The 6,874-nt window shown below is 44.9% G+C and overlaps 1 non-coding gene across 1 annotated transcript; it reads left to right on the top strand.

The window, feature by feature from the left end:
• The first annotated feature begins 520 nt into the window (after window positions 1-520).
• Window positions 521-652, top strand: LOC114639729. Its single transcript, XR_003714055.1, has one exon. It is a non-coding gene; the product is annotated as a small nucleolar RNA SNORA17 (small nucleolar RNA).
• The last annotated feature ends 6,222 nt before the right edge of the window (window positions 653-6,874 follow it).

Below are 6,874 nucleotides of genomic sequence, written 5' to 3'. Positions count from 1 at the left end.
GAGAGAGAGAGAGAGAGAGAGAGAGAGAGAGAGAGAGAGAGAGAGAGACTGAGACAGAGAGCAGAGAGACTGGGCCTAGCATGAGCTTTTGGCATCTGGAAGCCCATCTCCAGTGACACACTTCTTTCAACAAGGTCACACTTCTTAACCTTCCAATCTTTTCCAAGAGTTCTGCTCCCTGGTAACTAAGCATACAAATACATGAGCCTATGATGGCCACCCTCATTGAAACTACTACATTCACCAAGCTACATAGTAAGAATGTAGTAGCATTATAGTTCAAGCCAAATACTTATCTGTAAAAATCTAATCTCAATCATAACTGTGATTATATATAGAGATAAAACTTATAGTAATAAAAATAATAACAAGCCAGGCATGGTGACACATGGCCTTAATCCCAGCACTCGGGCAGCAGATGTAAGCGGATCTCTGAATTCTTGGCCAGCCTGGTCTACAGAGCAAGTTCCAGGACTGCCAAGGCTACGCAGAGAAACCCTATCTCAAACAAACAAAAAATCCTGTTCCTAGAGGCTTTGCAGGTGTGGCTGCTGTGTCACATGTGCGTCAGTAGGTGGTAGAGAAGAGAGAAGCTGTGTCTACTCTCAGTGTTCTGATCTGTAAACATATGAATGATTAGTAACCTAATACTCCCTTTAAAAAAAAAAAAAGCCTGAGACAACCACCAGCCCAGAACCATAGGGCCTGGACAAGGAGCTAGCCTGAGGTGAACAGTGCAGCACCTGGAAGGCCTGGCGGTCAGGGGGTTTGAGGGGAGCAGGCCATGACCAACATGACACCTGTCTGGTGCCATAATGATGAACAGGGAATGGCACTCATGAGACCACTCCTAAGATAACTCCAGACTCTCAGAGACCCTGGGTACCACTAAGAGGAGCAAGTAAGTGATGGAGTGTGGAATGTGGACCGTGCCAGGAACCTTGGCAAGGTCGAATGAGTTCTGAAACCCCGGTACCCTCAGACCTAAGGACAGTAGATATTTCACCTACTCCCAACCAGGTTCCTGTCTGTGAACGCATAACCACAGCACCTCATGGGGAAGACGGTGACAATCAGTCACATGGGGCAATACCTGAAGCCCCTACATATGCAGATGAGGCATCTCTAACATCTCAAACCAAGCCAATACAAAGCATCTGCCACTAGACCCCAACCCATCCCAATACACACAAACACACACAACACACACACACACACGACCTTATTAACTTATTCACAAGGAGTAAAGTTATTTCATCAAAGATAGTCTGAGAGCATCTATCATATAAGAACTGTAACACTTTTGGGGAAGAAAGTTCTCTCCCGAATGGAAGCTGCTCTAGCCTACCAAGGTGACTTTCCATTCAGTGGCTTCTGCCACCAAAGATCAACTCCTCCTTCTCCCCCCCCCCTTCAGAGAGTACAACTTTGTGGTCACTCTAGCCAGGCCAAAGCCCCACAGATCTCCATAGATAGTGTCCCGTACACAGACCATCAGTGGAGAAATGGAAGAGAAGGAGAAGGAGGTGGACACATGAAGAGAAGCAGAACTGGAGACTGGAGAGTAGTGAGGAACAGCCTGATGTGATTAGCCAGTGATGCCACTAGTGACCATGTTGGGGTCCTGGCCTGTGCTGCCACCAGGGGTCATGTCTGGGTCTATGATCCTGCAGCAGCAGGTGTTTGCTATCACCAGAGGCCGGGTAGCTGTCCAAGGTCTGGGCTGCCTCCTGAATGTCTAAAGGCTGTGCCACTTCCACTTGTCACCTGAACATCATGGGAGAGCCGGCCCTGAGAGAAGGAGGGTTGCCTCTGCCCCTAGCAAGCTGCAGTGTTCTGGAGAGTGGAGCCCACACATTGCCCAAGAAGCACAGTAGAGCTGGCCCTGGTTGTGAGAGTTGCTGTGAGCAGGCCCCAAGGATATGAGCATGGGAGAACTGGGACCACAACTTGTCTGTTGTTCATAGGCATGGACAAGGGAAAGATGCCCTCCCCTATTCTCTCCCCTGCTACCTATGGCAGGCAGGAGAGCTAGCCCTGGGGTCATGAGAGCAAAAGAGCTGCCCTATCCATCTGTTGCACCACTCAGGAGAGCAAGCCCTGAACCTCACGTGGGCAGCACAGGAAAACTGGCCCTGGAGGTGAGGGATGCAGGTGAGCCAGCCCAAGGCTGTGTGTATAGAGATCCAGCCCAGTCTTTTGTCTGCTGTGCAGTGTCAGGGACAAGGGAGACATATCCTCCTTTCTCCTTCCTCCTCACCACCTATGGCAAACGGCAGAGCTGGCCCCAGGGTCATAAGAATGGGAGAACTGGACCATCCTCTTACCTGCTACAGCACTTGGGAAAGTGGGCCCCACACCCAACCTGGGCAGCACAGTAGAGCTGGCCTAGATGGTATGGGTGCAGATGAGCACGTCCTAAGGGCATGAGAGCAGGAGTGCTAGGCTAGCTCTGTTCCTTGCTGGCTGCAGCACTGGAGGGGGCGGTCATGGCAGGACAGGAGAGCTCACTCCAGTGGTGTAGACATGAGAGAGCTAGTGGACTGACCAGCTCAGGCCCATATCTAGAGCTTTGAACTGACCCACCCCAACATCTACCCCATTGATGAAGTGCTGAAGTATGTGAAGGGGCCGGTCCTACAGATCTAAAGCTACAGGATCTCCATGACACAGGGTAACAACAGGACATCCGAGAGGAGTCCCAGTAAGGTTCAGTATTGATAGTGTAGCAGAAGCCAGAGGCCTCGTACCAGACTCACTGCAATGAACATTTTCAAGTAAAGAAATATGGGCAAAAGGGTATCCTGTCAGACACACTGTGACATACAACTTCCACAGTGAGATTTTTTTTTTCTTTCTCTTTTGGGAAGTTGCAAGATACAGGTGGAGTGAGGGAACAAGAGGAGGGAGAGATGAGTGGGAGTGGGATGTGTGATGAGAAATTAATACACAAAATAAAATAAAAAGTTAAAAATAAATAAATAAAAGGATTAAAGACTTGCTACCATAAAAAAAGACAAAAAAGAAAAAAGAAAGAAAAACCAAAATAAATAATAACAATAGATAACAAAAACTTCTAGAATTCTCTGACAGTGGCATCAACAAGATTAGACAAAATACCATCCCCTCATTCCCCTAGAAAAGTAAACAACAGATTGACTAGAACTAGCATTGTGTGGGTGCTCAAAGCCAGCAGGAACTTAAAAAAAAAAACCCAAGCTGATACTCAATCAAGAAAAGGCGACAGCTTTTTATTCTTTCATTTTAATTTTTTATATTTGTTATTGGTTGGGGAAAAAAAATCATGGTCTCTCTACAAATCTCTGGTTGTCCTGTATGTAGATCAGGCTGGCTTCGAGCTCACAGAGATTAGCCTGCCTCTGACTCCTGGAGTGCTGGGATAAAAGGTGTGCACAACCACATTCAGATATATTTGTTTATTTTTACTTTATGTATATAGTTTGCCTACATGCCTGTATATATACCACATGCATGCCTATTAGATCCCTTGGGTTACAAATGGTTGTGAACCATCATGTGGGTGCTGGGAATTAAACCCAGTCCTCTACAAGTGCAACAAATGCTCTCTTAACCTCTGAGCCAGCTCTCCAGCCCCAAAGCAACAGCTTTTTAAGTGGTAGAAGATTTTGTGACATTTTTAGACATCTTTGTCTAAGACCTTTCTGGCACAGCATAATTTGGAAGCCAAATCCTCCATTTCCCTCCAGAGAGGAGAGGGAGTGAATACTATTTTCAGTACTCTGGTTTGTCTGAATCTCACAGAAGGGGCTGATTTTGTCCTGTGTGATGCAGGGGTCAGAGAGCAGCAGCAGTGTCATTTGGATTTCAGATGGAAGCTACTGAGTGAGGCCCTTAGGGAAAGCAAGGCAGTCCAGAAGATCTGTTGGGACTGGGTATGAAAGCTTCATGGTTCAGAGCATGTGTAGAATCATGGGGAACAGGGGTTCAGATCACACCACTCATGTAACAAGCCAGGTATCCTGCACACACCTGTAACAGCAGGTCCAAGGAGAGTGGAGACAGGAGGATTCATGGAGGTTGACAACTCCTTTCTAACTGAGAAAAAATGATCCCCACGGGTAGGGAGAGACCCTACCTCAAAAGAAATAGAGAGTAACAGACACATACCCACTGCCCTCTTCTGTCCTACACACACATACGCGTGCACACACACACAAATAAATAAATAAATAAATAAATAAATAAATCAGCTATAATAATGTATCAAAGACCCATAGATAACATCACATCCCCTAGTGAAAGACTCTTCTTTTTTTTTAAGATTTATTTATTTTTATTTTATTTTATGAGTACACTGTAGTTGTCTTCAGATACTCACCAGAAGAGGGCATCGGATCACATTACAGATGGTTGGGAGCCACCATGTGGTTGCTGGGAATTGAACTCAGGACCTCTGGAAGAGCAGTCAATGCTCTTAACCACTGAGCCATCTCTCCAGCCCAAGACTCTTCCTTAAGATTAAGAACAAGACAAAGATGCAAGCTTTCAGCACTTTTCTATAGTACTAGAGATCCTAACCAGTGCAATTAGGCAAGAAAACCAGAGAACACTCACTGTCTTAATCAGTGACCCATTGTTGGGATCCATTACCATGACCATGGCAAGAGATTTAATGGGGCTTGCTACAGTTTCAGAGGTTTAGTCTATTATCCACCACAGCAGGAAGCATGGTAGTACACAGACAGACAAGGTGCCAGAGAAACAGCTGAAAGTTCTATACCTGGATCCCCATGCAGCAGGAAGAGAGACACTGGGCCTGACTTAAGCTTTGAAACCTCAAAGCCCACCCCCAGTGACACACTTCCTCCAACAAGGCCACACCTCCTAGTCCTTCTCAAGTAGTGCCTCTCCCTGAAGACTAAGCATTAAAATATATGATCCTATGGGGGCCATTCTTATTCAAACCACCAAACCACCACAGTATCCCTATTGGAAAGGAAGAAGCAGTACTGTCTCTAGTAACGTGCAACATGAGTGGCTGGAGAGATGGCTCAGCAGGTAAGAACATGTCCTGTTTGTAGGGAAGCTCACAAAGTCCTGTAACTCCTCTAGCTTCAGGAAATCTGACACCCTCTTCAGACCCCTGAGTACACATATGCTCATGTACACACTTCCACACACAGACACACATGCACACATACTTAAAAATAATAAAAATAAATCTTTTTTTTAAAGTAAGCAACAAGGGCTGGAGAGATGGCTCAGTGCTTAAGAGCACTGACTGCACTTCCAGAGGTCCTGAGTTCAAATCCCAGCAACCACATGGTGGCTCACAACCATCTGTAATGAGATCTGATGCCCTCTTCTGGTGTGTCTGAAGACAGCTACAGTGTATTCATATATAATAAATTAATTAATTAATTTTTTAAAAAAGTAAGCAACAAATCTTATACAGAAAACTCTAAATATTCCACACTAAAAAAAAAAAAAAGCTAAGAATAATAAATGAATCCGGCAAAGTTGCAGGATCCAAAACCAACACACACCAATCGGTTGCATTCTTAAGTGCTAACAATGAACAAGCCAAAAGGGAACTTAAGGGGAAATACTCCCTGACAACAGAATCACAAAGAAGGAAAATGCTTGGGAGTCAAGCTAAGCATGCGTGCAGTAAGTAACCATCGCATATGGAGACCACAGAGCTGCACAGCTCAGAGCATTCGTCCGTAGAAACACACTGGGTTCATGGGAAGACAGAGTAATGTTTATATGTCAATACTAAATCTTAAAAACAAAGGCAGGAGGACTGGAAATATGGCTCCATGGTTAAGAAACCATGCTCTTGCAGAGGACTCAGGTTCAATTCCCAGTACCTACAAGATGGCTCACGACATCCACTTCTGACCGCAGCAGGCACTGCACACACATGGTAAAATATACAGACAGCTAAAAGACTCATAGGCGTATAAAAAAACACATAGAGTTTTTGCAATCGCAACACTATAGAAAACAATTTACAGGTTCTATATCATTTTTATCCAAAACCCAGTAGTTTTACAGAAATAGAAACATAAATCTCAAATACAGATGAATTTTCAAGGGACCCCAAATAGCCACAACACTGAAAGTCAAAATCCAAGGGTACCATACTTTACGATTTTAAAATTCATACAGAGCTACAATTATCAAAACAGTGCTGGGCTGGTATGAAGACAGGCCTATGGACCATAGACCAGACCAGAAATAACAAAAATAAATCCCTGAAGATGTGATTAAATGATTACATGAATTTCAGCAAAAAGACTGAGACTTTTCATCACCAGTGAGGAGAGAGCTGATTATCTGTATGCAAAAGAATGAAATTAAGCCTTACGTCACAAGAACTGGCTCAAAACAGATCAGAGATGCAAACTTAATACCTGAAACTGTGCTGTCCTCAGGAAAAACACAGGAAGTGGTGAACATCGTGGCACCAGGCTTTGTATGTGGCACTGACGCTATAGTCAACAAAGGAAGAAATAGATACATCAGACTGCCCCAAACTCCATACTAACTGAGCATAAAATGATGCAGAGGACAGAGAGAAAGGTAGGCACGGAAGAAACATCCATGTACCATCTACCAGACAAAGGGTTCTATCCAGAAACACAAAGATCCCCTGTCATTCAACAATTAAAAAGAAAAAAACTACAAAATAGTTAGTGGCCCAGTGAGACAGCTCACCTGGTAAAGACCCCTGCCCCCAAGCCTGACAACCTGAGTTCAATCCCAAGCCCCGAGTAGGAAAAGGAGAGAACCAACTCCTCCAAGTTCTCCTGTGGCTTCCACATGTGCACAAACGGCCTATAATTCCAGCTCTAGGAGGCCCAACACCTTCTGGAACCGGGAAAAC

This window comes from Grammomys surdaster, unplaced genomic scaffold (assembly GCF_004785775.1).
Source record: "Grammomys surdaster isolate TR1022 unplaced genomic scaffold, NIH_TR_1.0 100, whole genome shotgun sequence".
In the NCBI taxonomy this organism is placed as follows: domain Eukaryota; kingdom Metazoa; phylum Chordata; class Mammalia; order Rodentia; family Muridae; genus Grammomys; species Grammomys surdaster.
Note: the sequence above shows the minus strand (reverse complement) of the source record. Positions and strands in the feature narration are given on the sequence as shown.